This window comes from Podarcis pityusensis (genome assembly GCF_964106645.2).
Source record: "Podarcis pityusensis genome assembly, chromosome: 2".
NCBI classification, from domain to species: domain Eukaryota; kingdom Metazoa; phylum Chordata; class Lepidosauria; order Squamata; family Lacertidae; genus Podarcis; species Podarcis pityusensis.
In genome coordinates, this window is record NC_138029.1 from 17195982 (window position 1) to 17216026 (window position 20045).

Sequence of the window (20045 nt, forward strand, 5' to 3'; positions counted from 1 at the left end):
ATATTATATTAAGATTAAAGATTGGGATTAAAAAAGAGGGAAAGAAATTGCTGGACAAACAATTTGAACTGGAATACAAAAGAGGGAGGTATGAGGAGGTCCAGAAAATAAGTAAATTTAAAAATGGAGATGAAAAGGTGATATTGTTTTTAACTGTTTTTTTTCCTCTTTTTTGTCTTTTGTTTTTTGTTCTTTTTTTCTTTTTTGGATTATGTATTGTGTATTTTTGAATTGTGTATTTCCTTTTTATGTTTTTATGTTTAATCTTTTATTGATGTGTTCTTTTTATTGGAAACCTTAATAAATATCTTTTTTTTAAAAAAAAAAAAAAGATAAATCAATCATTATACAAGTCATAAGCCTGCTGAAATAAAGAAAAAGCTTTTCGGGGTCACATCTGCAAAATAAAGCAAATAAAAATGCAATCCGCTTTCCCTGGACTGAACAGCCCCTCAACTCACCAGGCTCTCAGAGGATTCTTACTTGAGTTGCAGCTTTTTGTTTGCCTTTCTGCTTATCGTGTTGAGCACGCTCTTGAAATAAATGAGATTCTGGATGTCCACCTGCTGATATAAATGTCCCATGTCAATCATGAGCACTGTCCAGGAGGCCACAGGAAGAAATGACTACCCTAGGCGGGGCTGTGGCTTTTCTCACTACTGCAATGCCAAGTTTTGTGCCTTGATATTTGCAAGCTGGTTAGCCCTATGCTCCCCAATGAACAAACAGGTAAGATATGCATCTTGCATATAATATACAACAGCCCATGCAAACGGTTCTTTTAAAGAAAGCCTGGGAAGAAATGCATTCCCATACTACCAAAATGTGCAATGGTCCATAATATTGGTGCTAGGTCCAATTTCCTGGCATTTTCAGTTCAAAGAATCAGGGAGCAGGTGATGGGAAAGATCTGAGCCTGAAACCAGGGATAGCTGCTGTAATGATTTCTGGCAGGCAAGCAAGCCCGATAAGACGTAATGACTCTCCAGCAGTTTTATGTACATTTATTTACAAAAAGACACATCCAGAGCATGGCTTCTCGCCTCCTCAAATTTACAATAGTTGGTCAGTCTGACTTTTTGTCCCTCCCACAGCAGGAAGGATGCCAAACTCCTCCCTTTCCCCTCTTGCCCTTCCGTTGCCATCTGATCTTATCCAGACACCTACAAAGGTACTGAGAGGCTGACCTCCCCCCTCCCCACTTTCACTTGACACAGACTCAGACCTCTGCTTATCTGCTGATTGCCTAGCAACGCTCTGGCTGCCTTCCAACTCTTCCTCTTCTTGAGAGCTAACAGAGTTTTCCCTGGGAAGGGAGGTTGAACTGCTCTTTTTTGACTCTGTCAGCCAGGTTTCATCTGCAGAGGCAATCTTACCTAATTCCAGGCGTGCCAACTTGAATAAAATATGGGGGTGGGGGGCAGGTAAGCCCCACCCTGCATAATCGATCACATGATGTAGTGCATGCACACCATTTGAATGGTGATGCCCATCAACTTGGGGGGCAGCAGCAGTGGCTCTCTCAAATATTTTATTGAGAGAGCTGAAGGGACCTCGGTCCCTAGGAGTTGGCTCCTATGCCTAATCCATACTTTCTGAAACCGTATGAAATCCACTATATTTTGAAATTTGAACACCTTCCAATTTTCCAGTGCAACTCTCCAGCCACGTACTGCAATGTGTACAAAAATGCAAATACTGGGGTGAAGTGTGCCTAGAAATGCATATATTAGTCAAAATAACAAATAACAAAATGCATTATATAGGGGGAAATGGCTTCTCAGACTTGTGTGTATTAGGGGAAATGCATACTACATGCGTATATTAGGGTAAATCCACACTAAGCTGCTGATGAATTTTCATAAGAACTTTTTTTTTTTTTTAAGGGAAAGTGATGTGGAACTCTGAAGCCTGGAAAAATGAAAAAGAGAAAGAAGCCAAAATCGACACATTCGGTAATTCTTACTGAAGGCATCCTGTTCTCATTAAGGAGAATCTTTGATATAAAATATGTATAACAACTGGTTTTTGGATCTAGTTCTTTAAAATATTCCTCAGTGGCTTTCTGCTATTAGATCCAACTGCTTTTAAGTGGAAGTCTGTCTCTGTGACTTGAAGAGTAGCTTCTTTTGCAAGTTTTGCAGATTTAACCCGCTGGGAATTTCTGCACAACACACAGGATAATTTGGAGATAATTTGCTGTGATTTGGGCATCACATTTTTTATTCTTTATGATGCAGATACATATCATATAGTGCCTTTCATTTTTTTAAAAACGTCATCAGATTATGTAAATGTTAAGTTTTATTTGTTTTTATTTTCCCTTGGAAATGTACAGTGGCAGTTTGGGTTGACAGTCACATTTACTGCTCTAAATTGTCATAGCAGGTTGACTCCACAATAAAGTTTTGTTTGACTAATACACATAGCAAGTGCCTCAGATAGAAGCTCATCATGTGCCTGGGAAACTGGAACACAAACATATGTGGGAAACTAACAGTGCTTTTTTTTCTTTTTAAAAATAAATGTTTAGGGGTATTCTCATTTTCCTACTCATATTGAAATACTGCCCCTCAACGAGGCCAAACTTAGATTCACAAAATGTTTAGGGGTATGCGTTCCCCTGCGTCCCCCCAGAAAAAAATCACTGGACACTAATAATTTCAAAGAACACAGTTTAGAACCAAATGCAGAGCACGCTCTGGTGTGCTCCAACTATCTTTTCTGAATTTTATTCTGTTTCTCTATTCCTTGAGACACATTGCCATCTAGTGGCAATCACTGGTTGTTGTTTTTGCACAATAGTGTGAGAGAGTAGGCAAGTAAATACAGTGGTCCCTCAGGTTAAGTACTTAATTTGTTCTGGAGGTCCGTTCTTAAACTGAAATTGTTCTTAACCTGAAGCACCACTTTAGCTAATGGGGCCTCCTACTGCTGCTGCACCACAGCTGCATGATTTCTGTTCTCATTCTGAAGCAAAGTTGTTAACCCGAGGTACTATTTCTGGGTTAGTGGAGTCTGTAACCTGAAGTGTATGTAACCTGAAGCATATGTAACCTGAGGTACCACAGTATTTGAATTTCCATGGCAAAACTAACCACCTTTCCATCACTATGAGTGGTCCCTGCTGTCACAATTTATAGTGTGGGCTGATGCTACAATCATCATACGTTACAAAGAAGTAAGCCCCAATGAATTGTATAGGGATTGCTGCCTTATAAGGTTGTACACAGGACTGCAGCTTGAATTGCTTAGTCTTAAGGTGCCACGAAAGACTGTAAACAAAGGCTCCATGAATTTCCAGAGCTTTGGGGAAAGATTATTTTCTTCCCACAGCTTCATTCTGTGTCTTGTTTGCAGAATGTGGAATAAGGTGAAGGAATCTATCTCCAGTCTGACTGTCCCCAATTCTGATGGGTGGTGTGAATTGCAGTATAAAATTGGTGGGCAAGGAAATTATTTCTTTGTTTGAAATATTATTATTATTATTATTATTATTAACATTATTTATAGCCTGCTCTTCACTGAATATTTTCAATCTCAGAGCAGGGAACATAAAGGTAAAGGTAAAGGTACTCCTGACCATTAGGTCCAGTTGTGGATGACTCTGGGGTTGCGCACTCATCTCACTCTATAGGCTGAGGGAGCCAGCGTTTGTCCGCAGACAGCTTCTGGGTCATGTGGCCAGCATGACTAAGCCGCTTCTGGCGAACCAGAGCAGCACACAAAAACGCCGTTTACCTTCCTGCTGGAGCGGTACCTATTTATCTACTTGCATTTTAACGTGCTTTCGAACTGCTAGTTTGGCAGGAGCAGGGACCGAGCAACGGGAGCTCACGCCGTCGCGGGGATTCAAACTGCCGACCTTCTGATCGGCAAGCCCTAGGCTCTGTGGTTTAGACCACAGTGCCACCTGCGTCCCCAGAGCAGGGAACAAAATAATAAAAATAAGCAGAGGAAAAAAGAACAGTATAAAACAGTGACAAAATCATATAAACAGGTCCAGGAAACAACGAAATGACAACTCTGTCATAAAGTAAACAAGCAAATCTAGAATGTAATTTTTTTTTTTTAATCAAGATTTTCCCATTTAACGAAACACTTAGGTAGAAACCTAAGAGTAAGACATTCACACAGATGAAACTACCAATGGCCTTAGCAACCGTTCCCAGCCTGGTTTTCCCTTAAGGCAGCCCACTCACTTGATGTCAGGGACTGGCAGGGCTATACTAAGTGTGTGCCGGAGGCAAGGGGGCTGGAGACTGACTTGAGAGCCAGAACCAGTGATTTGTGGGCTTCAGTGCCACCCCAGAGGCAGGAGCCAGGGCAAAAGGAGAGGTCAGAGCTGTCAGGGATGGGGGCACAGGGCATGTTAGAGAAGCTGGAAGAGACTGATCAGGTCAGAGGAGGGTTGGGAGAAGCTAATGGGGGGGTGGGACTCCCAAGGCAATCTGTCATTGACTTTCAATTCTGCTCTACAGCGCCGTCTGGTGTCACATTTTTATAGCACATTTTTAAAGTTATAAATTGACCTGTGTAGCTGAGTCTTGGGTTGCGCCAGCCATAATGAAACATTAAACATTAAAAATAACTTCTCTATACAGGGCTGCCTTCAGATGTCTTCTAAAGGTTGTATAGTTACATACCTTGTTGGCTTGTGAGTTGCTCAACTCCATACCCTCCAACATTTATCCGATGAAAATAGGGATGTCCTTAGGAAAAGCAGGACATTCCGGGATCAAATAAGAAACCGGGATGGCTTCTGTAAATATGGGACTGTCTCTGGAAAAATAGGGACACTTGGAGGCTCTGTTCTTTTCCCTGTGTCATTTCCTCTATTGGATTTGAAGCACCTGAAGAGGGAGGGGAAAACCATTATTTTTTTTCTGCAGGGGTCACCATGGTTGTTTCTGCTGGACACAAACACAGGTGATTTCAAAAGGAACATAGGAAGCTGCCTGATACCTGATCAGACCATTGTTCCAACTAGCTGAGCCTCAGCACGGACTGGCAATGTTTCTCTGTGGTATCAGTCAGGGAGACTTTCCCAGTCCTACCAGGAGAAACCAGGAATTGAACTTGGGGCATTCTTCCTGCAAAGCAGAACCAGGACCATACAGCAAAAGGCTTTGCAGATGGGAAGAAAGCACTGTCAACAAGAAGGCTCAAGTCAAATAGCAACGATCACCATTTGACAGGCATGTGAGAGAAGAGAGCCAGAAATTACAAAACTGGCACAAGCCATAAAAATATATAATAATGATGTCAATATGTAGAAACTGGAAAGACCGTAGATGGAAGCTCATTAGCCTCCCTCAATCCATCAGGTTAATGAAGAACATGGTCCATAAAATATGCACTTGCATGCTGCTATAAAACACAACCCTCCAATGTTTCCAGCTAATAGAATTATTTTTCACAATGCAAATTAATTGCTGTAATTCTTCATCTGTCTCTAGAAACAGGCCAACGAGTTGTTATGGATTAGTAAGCAAACCCGTCCGAGTTCAGTCCTTTCGAAAGCATCCCTCGGTAAGTCCACCTCTCTCCTTTCCACTGACAGCTATCAATCCTGGTGGGGTTCTGGACTCAACTCTGGCAAGGAGTATTCCTGTGGAAACTGCACATGATGTCTTTGTAGGAGTGCAAATATCCAGAGTGTGGGGTCAGGTGGGATTACTATGAGGAATTATAAAATATGCATCAAGCCATTGTGTCCACAATGAATGCATTGTGTTGACTGGGTTTGAGACATTGACAATAATTTATTATCAAATCCCACAACCCTCTGCATCTCTGGCCATTTCCTCTACTGTCCATTTCTCTTGCTTGACAAGTCACGTACTGCAGGCAGGCATGCTGGGTCATCAAAGACAATGGGCAGTTTCTTTGATGTAGCCTTTCTGATATGTTAATCTTAGGATGTTAATCTTAGGGCCAGGAAACAGGTCTCACATAAAGGTGATAATGATCGCTGTCCTCCTGGCCATCCTTCTTATCATGTGTATTGATTGTTTATGACCTCCGGGGTTGCTGAATGCACTCTTTTGTAGTTTTCATTCATTTACTCCAAAAGTATGCATGCTTAACTAGTGTTTGTAGTTTAACTTTGTTCCCACGTGGGGTTTGTTGAAATGCTCAGAAGAAATCTGATTGGTTCTTAGAACACTCTGTAAAAAGTTCTTTTGTGAATAAAACGACCTGGGCTGAGGGGTGGAGGGACGCAGAGATTATTATATGCACCCTTCCCAGAGTTTTGCTGGTTCAAGCCTCTGTGTGTATTCTTATTAATCAGAGTTCAATCCTTCCTTTACTTTGGGAACGCCTCACGTCTTATTCAGAGCCACCCCTCTGGCTCATGAGAAAATATGCTGCCTGTATATTTCTGAGAGAGTAACTTGCTCTGTGGCTGCATCCACACCATACATATAGCATCCCAGGAACTCTAGCTTACCCTGTAGCAAGGCTTTTGGTGGGGGTAATTAGAATTAGATCTATTATTTGATTATTGATGTAACCCCCCCCCCCATGTATTTTCTATAGTTATGTTTTCAACTCTATCTTCAGTACATTTTATTTTATTTTATTGCTATGGCTAGTGGCTGATGCAAATAAAGATTCTTCTTCTCTAGCTTACCCCCAAAGCTACAATTCCTGGCACCCTCGACAAACTACACTTCCCAGGTGTATTTTTTTTTGGGGGGGGGGAGTCCTGTACTTTAAATATGCTTTAAGTGTACGGCGTGTACACAATTCCTTCTTGTCAGCAGAGATCTTCCAGGAAGACCCACCTGAATGTCGTGCCACTGGGAACTGTACGCTTGGTGATACAGTGGATTCCTGGCTCGGGAAAGACCTCCTGCCTAAATTTCAGTGGACATCCACACTGCTGGCCTTCAGCTGAAAAAACATAAAATCTGGCTGTTTTGTTCAGGCCTTTTTTTTTTTTTTTAATATACTTTTCAGGTTTTACACTTCACTAATTTTACCATCATTTTAACATTTCAAAACTTGACTTCCTTCCCCCCTCTTTCGCCATTTCCTTAAATTTAAACCTTCTGCATATTCAAATTAACTTAATTTGCTCATTTATTCTTCTTTAAATATACACTCTTATCAAACTGCAGCCTATTACAATAATCCTGCCAGTGTTCTTATCTGTTTACAATTTATCTGTAAATATTCAATGAACCATTTCCATTCTTTCGTTTAAAAAACTTGTCATCTTTGATTTCTTATTCTTTTGGTAAGTTTTGCCATTTCTGCATATTCCATAAGTTTTTGCATCCATTCTTCCTTTGCTGGGACTTCTGCTTCTTCCCATTGTTTTGTTCAGGCCTTTGGGCGCCCTTTGCAGCCGTCATTTGATACTACGACTAAATATGCTTTTTATTCCTCAAGGATACGTGTTTTAAACTGTGAGGACTTTGTTCTTTTATTCATGACTCCCCCAGGGATCCAAGGCCACAGGGCGAGGTATAAATAGCTTAAGCAAAACAAAAGAAAGCAAGAAAGCAAGAAAGCAGATCTCCTCAGGAAACTGAATTCTGGGCCACAGGTACTGTCAGGGCAGGGCTCTGAAGGCAGAAGGCCAAGCCCCTACTCAGTGCCGGATTTCCATATACAGTGGTGCCCCGCAAGACGAATGCCTCGCAAGACGAAAAACTCGCTAGACGAAAGAGTTTTCCGTTTTTTGAGTCGTTCTGCAAGACGAATTTCCCTATGGGCTTGCTTCGCAAGACGAACCGTCTTGCGAGTTCTTGCGAGTTTGTTTCCTTTTTCTTAAAGCCGCTAAGCCGCTAAGCCGTTAATATCCGCTAAGCCGCTAAGCCGCTAATAGCCGCTAAGCCGCTAATAGCCGCTAAGCCGCTAATAGCCGTGCTTCGCAAGACGAAAAAACCGCAAGACGAAGAGACTCGCGGAATGGATTAATTTCGTCTTGCGAGGCACCACTGCAAGCTAAACAAGCTATAGTTTTTATTTATTTATTATTTAAAGGGGGGGGAACCCTGGATGTACGTTTCCAAAATATAAGATAAAAAATAAAATAAAACCTACATACAGCAACAGTGTTTTGTGTTGTTTTGTAGGCTCCTATGATGTAAGCAATGGCCCCCGCCTGCTAGCCTGCTCCCTTTAAAAAAAAATTAAAAAATTATTGGTTTTCCATACAATTGTACATTTTTATCCAAATTTCAACAAATTGTCTCTTTCTGAACTTCCTTCAGCGTCTCTGAGAATCATCCATATTTTATCTTTAATTACACATTCCCTTCTTTCGTATTGCCATTAAACTTCCCTTCCCCCACTATTTCATATTAACAATACTTCTCGATTTTTACAGTGCCTCTTGAAATCCCACTAATGTTGTGTTCACATCACATACATTTTTCAGATAATCTACAAACTTTCCCCAGTCTTCGATGAACTTTTGGTCTTTGGTATATCTAATTTTCCCAGTTAATTTGTCCAGTTCTGCGTAATCTATCAGTTTCAGTCTCCATTCCTCTATCGTCGGTATTTCCTCTTGTTTCCATTTCTGGGCCAACAATATTCTGGCTGCCGTTACTGCATATTGAAAGAGTTTACAGTCTTTTCTTCTTATTTCTTTTCCTAAAATCCCTAAAAGAAAAGCCTCCGGTTTTTTTACAAAAGTATATCTTAACATCTTTTTCATTTCATTGTATATCATTTCCCAAAAGCTTTTCACTTTCTTACATTCCCACCACACATGAAAGAATGTTCCCTCTTTTTCTTTACATTTCCAACATTTGTTGCACGTCTTATACATCTTTGCTAACTTTACTGGTGTAATGTACCATCTGTAAAACATTTTCATAACATTTTCTTTCAGTGCCGTACATGCAGTAAATTTTATATTCCCTTTCCACAGTTTTTCCCACTCATCGAAATGTATATTGTACCCAAAATCTTTGGCCCATTGCATCATTACCGATTTAACCTCTTCGTCTTTCGTATACCATTCCAACAATATCTTGTACATTTTTGACAAAGTTTTACAATCATTGTTTATTATATCTACCTGAAATTTAGAATCTTTTTCTACATAACCTTTTTCTTTTAAATCTTTTTTAAACATTTCATTTACTTGAAAAAAATGCAACCAATCATATACATGATCTTTCACTTGTTCATATGGTTTCAATTTCCATTTTCCTCCTTCTTTAATTACCAATTCTCCGTATGTACTCCATTTACCTCTCATATTAATTTTCTTAACACTCATAACCTCTAACGGAGAAAGCCAATGTGGGATTTTTGGTTCCAATATATTTTTATATCTATCCCATATTTCTATTAAAGAACTCCTGAAAATGTGGCATCCAAATCCTTTATGAACTTTCTTCTTGTCACACCATAGATACGCATGCCAGCCAAATCTGTTATCAAAACCTTCAAGGTCTAATAGCTCCTTATTTTCTAGTTTAATCCATTCTTTTAACCAACATAGGCAAGCTGCTTCATAATATAGTTTCAAATCTGGCAGGGCGAAGCCACCTCTTTCTTTTGCATCTGTCAATAACTTAAATTTTATTCTTGGCTTCTTCCCCTGCCAGATATACCTTGAAATCCCTCTTTGCCATTCTTTAAAGATTCCTATACCCTTTATAATGGGTATAGTCTGAAATAAAATAACATCTTTGGCAGCACGCTCATCTTTATCGTAGAGATTCTTCCCCAGAAAGATAATTTCATTCTACCCCACACCTCCAGGTCGTTCTTTATTCCCTTCCAAACCAGTATGTAGTTATTTTTATATAAATCAATATTTTTAGACGTTAACCAAATTCCCAAATATTTTACCTTTTTCACCACCTCTATCTCTGTTTGTTGCTGCATTATTTCAATCTTACTTTGTTCCATGTTTTTTACAATCATTTTGGTCTTATTTTTATTCAGTCTAAATCTGGCTACCCTTCCAAATTGTTCCATCTCCTCCAATACCTCTTTTACACTTTCTATTGGTTCTTCAATAGTCATTACCAAATCGTCGGCAAAGGCTTTAACTTTGTATTCATTCTGCCCTACTGTCACCCCTTTTATTTGTTTGTTTTGTCTAATCGCATTTAAGAAGACTTCCAGAACCGTTATGAATAACAATGGCGAAATAATAATAATAATAAATTTTATTTATATCCCGCCCTCCCCAGCCGAAGCCGGGCTCAGGGCGGCTAACAACAATAAAACAGTACAAAAGTACAGCATAAACAGCAGTCTAAAATCATTCGTTATAAAATTAATTAATTCAAGCCACTGGCAACCATTGGGCCAGAGCTCCGCGAAGATTGCCGAGGGAGGGAGTCAGGCTGTGCCCTGGCCAAAGGCCTGGTGGAACAGCTCTGTCTTGCAGGCCCTGTGGAAAGATGTCAAGTCCCGCAGGGCCCTGGTCTCTTGTGACAGAGTGTTCCACCAGATCGGAGCCACAGCTGAAAAAACCCTGGCTCTAGTTGAGGCCAGCCTAACTTCTCTGTGGCCTGGAACCTTCAAGATGTTTTTATTCGAAGACCGTAAGTTTCTCTGTGGGGCATACCAGGAGAGTGGACAACCTTGTCTTGTTCCTTTGGATATTTTTATATCTTCAGTAATTACGCTGTTAACTATCAATTTTGCTCTCTGTTCTGTATAGATTGCCTTTATATCATTGAAAAATTCTTTCCCCACCTCGATATATTCTAAGTTTTTTAACATAAACTCCCATATAATATTATCAAAGGCCTTTTCAGCATCCACAAACATTAAAATTGCTTGTTTATCATTCCTAGCAGTCAGATATTCTAAGACATTAATTATATTTCTTATATTATCTTTCATTTGTCTGCCTGGTAGGAAACCTGCTTGATCTTTATGTACAAGTCTTGTTAGTATCTTTTTCAGCCTCTTCGCTAAAATTCCCGCGAAAATCTTATAGTCCGTATTCAATAGTGAAATAGGCCTATAATTTTTAACTTGAGTTAAATCCGAATCTTTGTTTTGGGATCAATGTAATATATGCTTCTTTCCACGTTTCTGGAATGTCTCTTTCTTTTAAAATATTATTCATAACTTCTATTAGAGGGATCATCAACACGTCTTTCATTTCTTTGTAATAACTTGATGTAAATCCATCAGGTCCCGGTGCTTTCCCTCTCTTCAACTCTTTTATCACCTCTTTTACTTCTTCTTTTCCTATTGGGGCATTCAGCTGGTCTTTTTGTTCTGTCGGGATCTTCTGCACCATTTTATCTCTTAAATATCTTTCTATTTTCTTCATATTGTTCCTTTCTTTATTTCTATATAATTGTCTGTAAAAGTCCAAGAATCCTTTCCTGATTTCTTTCAGATTAACTGTCTCTTCACCATTTATCCTGATTTTATTGATTGTGCTCTGCTCCTTTCTCTTTTTAAGTTGCCACGCAAGCCATTTTCCTGATTTGTTTGCGAACTCAAAGTTTTTCTGCCTTAACCTTTTAATATTCCATTCATCTTCCTTATTTATTATCATTGCAAATTGGGTTTGAAGAGTCTTAATTTCTTGCTTGATTTTTAAATTATTTGGCTTTTTGATCAATTTTTGCTCATTGTCCATAATCTGCTTTAAAATTTCTTTTTTCCTTTTTTCCTTGTTTTTGTTCTTCAATGAGTTCTGCTGGATAAAAAATCCTCTCATAACTGCTTTGCTTGCGTCCCAAACTATATTCATCTTGGTACCTTTATTAGTATTATCCATGAAATATTCGGATAATTTCTTTTGTGCTTTTTCTACGGTCTTCTGGTCATCCAACAAATAGTCATTTATTCTCCATCTAAAGGTTCTTTCTTCAAAGCCTTTTAATTCCATTATTATTGGGTTATGATCTGAAATCACTTTGGCTTGTATTTCAATTTATTGGATTCTTGGAGTTCATTCATTCGATACCCATATTTGATCTATTCTTGACATTGACTGATTCGGTTCTGAATAGTAAGTAAATTGTTTCTCCAATGGGTGTCTAAGTCTCCAAATATCAATCAGGTTATAATTCTTAGTCATCATAAAAAATGTCTTAGGCAATTTCCCTTCTTTATTCTTTACATCCCTTAGTCTGTCCATTTCCAATGAAACCACCCCGTTCATGTCTCCCATTATTATAATTTTCTGATCCATATATTCAAATAGTTTTTCTTCCAATACTTTATAGAAATCAGTTTTATTTCCATTTGGTGCATAGATCCTGACAATTATTGCTAGCCTGCTCCCTAAAATATCACTGGTTTGCTCATTTCAACTATTTGTTGTTGTTGTTTAGTTGTGTCTGACTCTTTGGGACTCCATGGACCAGAGCATGCCAGGCACTCCCGTCTTCCACTGCCTCCCGCAGTTTGGTCAAACTCATGTTGGTAGCTTCAAGAACACTGCCCAACCATCTCGTCCTCTGTCGTCCCCTTCTCCTTGTGCCCTCCATCTTTCCCAACATCAGGGTCTTTTCCAGGGCGTCTTCTCTTCTCATGAGGTGGCCAAAGTATTGGAGCCTCAGCTTCAGGATCTGTCCTTCCAGTGAGCACTCAGGGCTGATTTCCTTCAGAATGGATAGGTTTGATCTTCTTGCAGTCCATGGGACTCTCAAGAGTCTCCTCCAGCACCATGATTCAAAAGCATTAATTCTTCGGCGATCAGCCTTCTTTATGGTCCAGCTCTCACTTCCGTACATCACTACTGGGAAAACTATAGCTTTAGCTATACGGACCTTTGTCGGCAATTACTTTAACAAAATACATACTGTATTTGGTTATGTACAAATGGCTTTAGATACCTATTAGGTTCATAAATTACCATATAGCATATGTTCAACAAAAAAAAAACCAGCGACAATTTGTTGTTGACAAAGGACAGCTGGACATACATAAAGGGCCCCATTGCCTTCAGTAGCTTAGGGCCTCGTCAAACCTAAATCTGGCCCTGGTCCTACTTGGCAGAATGAGGAGGCCCTCAAAATGTGTTAGGACATGCATGCCACATTTTGAAATAAAGTGAAGAAATGGACAATACCACCTCTAAAGAGTCTGTCCCCGTCCCCCTCCGCCAGCTGACTGTTAAGGTCTTGCCACCTGTCCTGTATAACACAGGACAACGTCCTGTTTTGATACAGTTTTGCCTTGTAATGATCTCTCCCAGCTATTGACAAAAAGAAGAGGAGAAGCAGAGGATTTCTTGCTCAAGAAGAAAGGAGGTCTTCAGTCCTTGTGAGGGAAAAAAAGCTGAACCGGACACCAGGAATATGTTCAGCAGGCATCTGATGTTGGGATAAAGGAGTCAGGCATATGTGAGTTCTCTGGTCCTTTGTGTACGTTTGCAGGATTAGGTACTTTGGTCTATACAGTATACAGTTATAATCCCAAGCGGAGCCATTCTGGTTATCTGAATCTGAATTCAGAATAGGAAGAGGCTATTCTGCGAAACCTGTAACCCACCTGTTGTTGCTGGAGAACAGCTGCCATCACAGCTAGCCAACATGGTCCCTGGTGTGTGTTATTATTTGTTAAGTTGTGGGTGAACATATCAGACAACACAGCGATTCTCCAAACAGCTCTTGTTTATTCACAGGTCAGAACTGAACTGAACTGAAGGGTTCAGCCAGCCTGCTTATATAGAGCTCCAGTACAACGTAACTGTAACAACTTTCTGTTACTATCCAATCACTGAACGTCACTTTCGATCCCTTATTTGCATATGTGGACCTGAACTATCTACAGTATCCCCCTGCTGGCCCAGGGTGAGAACTTCAGTACATAACATTATTATTATTATTAGAATTTATATACCGTCCTATACCTGGAGGTCTCAGGGCAGTTCACAGATGGGAGGGTTGCCAAGAGGAAGGTACTGATGTACAGTGCCCACAGCCAGAACTGTCTTTCAAAACATAAGGAAGTTTCTAGCTCTCCTTGAAAGAGAGGAAAGAAGCAAAATGTTCTGGTATCATCTAAGCAATTTCTGTGAGATGAACTAACCTGGCTGCTTTCACCTTTCAGTGTTTTTGAGCAGGGAGTCAGAGCTGTGGTTGACAAGTGAGTTGTTTAGAAATCAGAATATAGGAATCCCTGGGCTCCTAAAGAGCTGCTGTTTCCCCCTCCTATTCCGCCAACATTTCTTTCCTGCTTCTGTCTCACTTTTCTAGTCCAGGGAGTCCCCGTGGATTCACCTTCCTTTTCCCCCTAGTAACCAGGATGAATCTTTCTGGTGGTGGGTTTGTCAGAGATCAGGTACTCCCTAGAAGTTATTTCCTGCAAATGCTACTACACAATAAGTGCAGGTGGAACTTAATGAATCCTCAGTCTCCCAAATGGCAAATGCAAACGGTGAAAACTTTGCAAAGTGGCTTAGGCAGGTCTCCTGCAAGAGCTAAAGATCGGGCACGTGCAAAGAATTCACTGCATAGTTAACTTAACGTACAATGGTATACAGCATGTCTGCCTCATTTGTGTTTAATGAGGCTTAGTCCCAGGTAGGTGGGTACAGGATTTTGTATAGGGCTGGCTTTGTGGGGAAAGCAGGGTTCTTCTGCCACAACGGGGTATTCCAAGGAGAAATTCAACAGGTTCAGTCTTTTCTAGTATGGAAACAGAATCACAGGGAATGCTTTATCCTTCTCATTCTATCTGTCAGACATTTTATTATGTTTGTGGCCACTGATTAATTTTGTGGACCCTCCAAACTTTCTGCAATAGAGGACAGACATTTGCATACGGCGCAAAATATATGCGAAGCTTATGCAAATCTGTCTCCTCCTTTGCAGGTGGATTTGGAGGGCCCAATCCACAGGCAGAGCCAAGGCACCAGAAAATTCCTGGCCACAGGTTGTCCATCTCTGCAGCGCTCCTGAAAGCCATTCAAACCTATTTAGAAATACTGGCTTAACAGTCTTAGGCCTTTCATCAGTTCAGCGTTTTTGCAAGTCGGCAACAATTGCTGTGCAAATGACGTGTGAAACATTGTCGAAAATGGAGAGCACATTAGGATGGGGGCTCAATATTAATCTCGCAGACAGTGTGTGTAATAGCAAAGGATTTGAACTGTAAACTGAGCTGGGAGCTGAGGCAGATGATTCTATTTAAAGGCTTTAGTTTTCCTTGTTTCTCCTTTCTTCCTCATTTGCAGTGACATTTCTAATTGCACTATTTGCTCTCAACTTGTCTGATGTATCTTATTATATGCTTTAATGATTTTTATACCCCAAATTGTTAACTCCCGTAGAATAATATCGGCAATATTTTACTCCCGAGAACATTACCCATGGCTGCTTAGTCGCGAGTGGAAATCTTGCATTTAAAAAAGATTAATTCACTTGGGGACATTAACGGCATCTGCCTTTAGAATAATTTAAGTCATGTAATGCTATAAGTATAGTTTTTGTGATGAGTAGGGATGAGAATCACAGAATCATAGAATTGCAGAGTCATCTAGTCCAACCCTCCACAATGCAGGAATCTCAACTAAAGCATCCATGACTTCTGCTTAAAAACCTCCAGTAGAGTCCAAAGGATCTTGCTGGATGCCTGAGGATGCCCAGTGAAGATGATTCTAGACCTGGGTGGGAGGCTGTTCATGCAATGATCCTGTGGATAGCTCAGTTGGTAGAGCATGAAACTCTTAATCTCAGGGTTGTGGGTTTGAGCCCCATGTTGGGCAGAAATTTCCTGCATTGCAGGGGGTCGGACTAGATGACCCTCGTGGTCTCTTCCAACTCTGCAATTCTATGATTCTATGCAACTCCTGTGCAATGTCTAGCTCAGCCCTCATGTCTTTCCATAGCCTGCCGCCAGACAGCCTTTTAGCTGGATTTCCCAAGGAATTGAAATTGGGACCCTTCAAGGGATGTGGGTGATGCTGTGGTCTAAACCACTGAGCCTCTTGGGCTTGCCGATCAGAAGGTTGGTGGTTTGAATCCCTGCAACGGGGTGAGCTCCTGTAGCTTTGTCCCAGCTCCTGCCAACCTAGCAGTTCAGAATCATGCTAGTGCAAGTAGATAAACAGGTACTGCTGCGGCAGGAAGGTAAACAGCATTTCCGTGCGCTCTGGCTTCCATCACGGTGTTCCATTGCACCAGAAGCGGTTTAGTCATGCTGGCCACATGACCCTGAAAGCTGTCTGTGGACAGACGCCGGCTCCCTTGGCCCGAAAGCAAGATGAGCACCGCAACCTCATAGTCGCCTTTGACTGCACTTAACCGTCCAGGGGTCCTTTACCTTTTTACATACCTCATACCCCAAGAGCGGTATAGCAAATCTCCTGTGTTCTCTGCCCGTTAAACCGCACAACTTGGAGTGGATTGGAAGGAGGCTTGTTTGCCCTGTTCAAGAGGCATCTGAGTGCTCTGCAAACAACTCATCAGGCTGCCTTGTTCATTTCAGTGAAAGGAGCTAATCTGTGTGCACGTGGATTTGAACAACAGGATGTTCTCCCTCCGTGTGTTTGTGTGTGTGAAAGAGAAAGAGAGAGAATCACAGCTTTGAATCACATCCACACCATATACAGTAGTACAGTCATTTTGTTGTTGTTTAGTCATTTAGTCGTGTCCGACTCTTCGTGACCCCATGGACCAGAGCACGCCAGGCACTCCTGCCTTCCACTCCCTCCCGCAGTTTGGTCAAACCCACGTTCGTAGCTTCAAGAACACTGTCCAACCATCTCATCCTCTGTCATCCCCTTCTGCTTGTGCCCTCCATCTTTCCCAACATCAGGGTCTTTTCCAGGGAGTCTTCTCTTCTCATGAGGTGGCCAAAGTATTGGAGCCTCAGCTGGTTAAAGTCGCTTCAGGTTGAGCATTTTGAAGTTACGCTCCGTGGCGACCCAGAAGTAACGGAACGTGCTACTTCCGGGTATCGCCGCTCGCGCATGCGCAGACGCTCAAAATGACGCCACGCTCATGGGCAGAAGCGGCAAATTGTGACCTGCAGATGCGGGTTGCGTTCTCCTCTGGATGCAAACAGGGCTCCGGAACGGATCCCGTTCGCATCCAGAGGTACCACTGTACCTCTACTTACGGACACAATCTGTTCCGGGGTGCTGTTTGCACCCCAAAAAGTCCGTAAGTAAAGCGCCGCTTCTGCGCGTGCGCGTGACACAGTAGAGCACTCCTGCGCATGTGTGAAGTGCGCAGAATACTTCTGCACGTGTGGCGAAACGTGGAAGTATACACTTCTGGGTTTGCCACGTTCGCAACCCGAAAATACATAACATAAACCTAACGCAACTAGAGGTATGACTGTATAGCATATATAATATAGCATGCGGCTTCCCCCCCAAAGAATCCTGGGAGCTGTAGTTCACTAAGGATGCTGGGAATTGTAGCATTTGAGGGGTGAGCTCAGTGCTTTTTTTCTGGGGGGGGGGGACGCATATCCCTAAACATTTTGTGAATCCCAATTTGAACTATAAAATCACTATGGTGATTTTCTTGAGTGAAAATGAGAGTACCCCTAAATATTTTTTTTAGAAAAAAAGCACTGGGTGAACTACATTTCCTAGGATTCTTTTGGGGGTTGAAGTGTTTTTTAATGTGGGTTAAACATATGTGGGCCTATATCTTTATTTCTCAAGCGACTGCAGGCTTCCAGTGACTGCCCAGCACCCAAAGCCTGCATATTGTGGGGTCATTTGACAGAGAAGCATTGTTCAATTGTCAATGCCATTGACAGTTTGTAATCTGTGCAGTCCCCTAAAGGGAGGCTTTTCTGTTATCTTGTTGAAGCCATGCCTAGTACTTTCTCTGGTTTATTGTTTTGCCGTTGCCTATAGATATGCCAGTTTCCTTTCTAGATCAGTTGCCAAATGACTATGCCACAATTGGTGAATGTCTATTCTGAAAACGTAAAAGGAATTGGAACAAGAAAAATAGAGTAGCATATTATTGTCTACATCATCGTTTTCACAGCCTCTGAACTCTGTTTGTGCTTTTATTGTCCCTTTGTGTGCCTATCTTCAAGGATGTATCATTGATCTTTTGAAGAGGGGGAACCCCATTTGGAATTCTGCTATCATCCTTTTATTGTGCTTTCAGGTACCAACTAGGGATCTTCCATGGTCCTTGTTCCCTGAGCACTGGGAAGGGGCGATTTGATTCAATTTGCATTTAAAGGCAAACTCACCAAATTTTCCCTTTCCGAAACAATATGCGAACCAAAGCACAGCCAGCCTGTGAAAATTGCACTTCCCTGTATTCTGCAATGCAAGGTATGCAGCCATGCAATCTCCAGCCATGCAAGGTATGCAGAAATGTACATATTAGGGTAAAGTGTGCAGAACAATACATATATTAATAAAATAACACAAAAATGTATTAATTCAAAAATGCATTAAATTTATTTCCAAATTTTGTTTATTAGGCAAAAATTTCATACAAAAATGTGTCTATCAGGAGAAATTTGCAGTAAGATGCCGACAGATTTCCATCACGACGTATTTATTTATATTTTAAATAAATTGATGCGAAAAAGTAGAGAACTGATCTTAAGAGTGGTGAAAGCCAGTGTGGTGTAGTGGTTAAGAGTGGTAGACTCGTAATCTGGTGAATTGGGTTTGCGTCTCCACTCCTCCACATGCAGCTGCTGGGTGGCCTTGGGCTAGTCACACTTCTCTGAGGTCTCTCAGCCCCACTCACCTCACAGAGTGTTTGTTGTCGGGGAGGAAGGAAAAGGAGAATGTTAGCTGCTTGGAGACTTCTTCCGGTAGTGATTAAGCGGGATATCAAATCCAAACTCTTCTTCTTCTTCTTCTTCTTCTGGGAAAATACGAGAAACTGAGATGGACAAAAACTAACATAGATATACCTCTCCTTACTGGGAAGCTGAAGGCAATTTTTTATGGCAGGCTTCACCAACCTGGTGCTCTCCAAATGCTATGGGCTACAACTCCAGCCAACATACCTGTACTGCCTGAGGGCTGATGGGAGTTGTAGTTCAAAACTTGGCACTTGTGGCACATTGCTTTGCATGGGACAGGCCTCCCAATGGGCATTCTTACCCACATTCCACAGGTTAATAGCTTTTAGCGCATAAGTAGAGCTGGATCGAGGTCTCTTGTGTAATCTAGATCCACAGAAGGCTACCTCAATCCATCCAGGGAAATTCAAGAGACAAAAATGGAGCCTTTTGGTAAATATGCTTCGTTGTTCCAGTCCTGTCTTTTGAATGGTAAATACATAAAAGATAATACAGTAAAGGGAAGAGGGGAAGATGCTGCTGCTGTAATTAAGTCTGGCAGAGTCAGGCTAAAATCACAAAGGGAATTCTAACTCCTCTGGATACAGAACTTGTTTTATTCACACTTCCTAGCTTTTATGGGGGGAAGGCACTACAGTGGTACCTCGGGTTACATACGCTTCAGGTTACAGACTCTGCTAACCCAGAAATAGTGCTTCAGGTTAAGAACTGTGCTTCAGGATGAGAACAGAAATCGTGCTCCAGCGGCGTGGCGGCAGCGGGAGGCCCCATTAGCTAAAGTGGTGCTTCAGGTTAAGAACAGCTTCAGGTTAAGAACAGACCTCCAGAACGAATTAAGTACTTAACCCAAGGTACCACTGTATTAAGATTAAATCAGCACCATAGAGTTTGGATATCTCTCTCCCTTACCTTTTTTTTTTTAAAGCAACCAGTGCTTTTTCCCCTCTAAAAAATGTTTAGGAGTACTCTCATTTTCCTACTCATATTGAAATACTGCTCCTCAATGAGGCCAAACTTATATTCACAAAATGTTTAGAGGTATGTACACCCCTGCACACCCCCAGAAAAAAATACTGAAAGCAACAATAACAAAACTAGGAACGTTTCCAGGCTTTGCACTCTATGTTTTGCGGTTGCCAAAATTAAGAAGATGGCTGTTCAGCCCGGACACTGAGGTCCAGCTCCGATGGCCTTCTGGCAGTTCCCTCACTGTGAGAACTGAAGCTACAGTGAACCAGGCAGAGGGCCTTCTCAGTAGTGGTGCCCACCCTGGTGGAAGGCCCCCCTCTCATCAGATATCAAGGAAATAAACAACTATCCAACTTTTATAAGACATCTGAAGGCAG

General features: G+C 41.4%; 2 long non-coding RNA genes across 2 annotated transcripts in view; one reads left to right on the top strand and one right to left on the bottom strand.

Annotated features, from left to right (window-relative positions):
* LOC308471240 overlaps positions 1–7762 on the bottom strand; it is a 213737-nt gene extending 205975 nt beyond the window's left edge. Inside the window, exon 1 of the long non-coding RNA XR_013982831.1 lies at positions 7626–7762. This is a non-coding gene — a long non-coding RNA (uncharacterized lncRNA). The remainder of the gene's footprint in view (positions 1–7625) is intronic.
* LOC308471179 overlaps positions 1–20045 on the top strand; it is an 84003-nt gene that overhangs the window by 10421 nt on the left and 53537 nt on the right. The window contains exons 2-3 of the long non-coding RNA XR_013982755.1: positions 1887–1955; positions 5460–5532. This is a non-coding gene — a long non-coding RNA (uncharacterized lncRNA). The remainder of the gene's footprint in view (positions 1–1886; positions 1956–5459; positions 5533–20045) is intronic.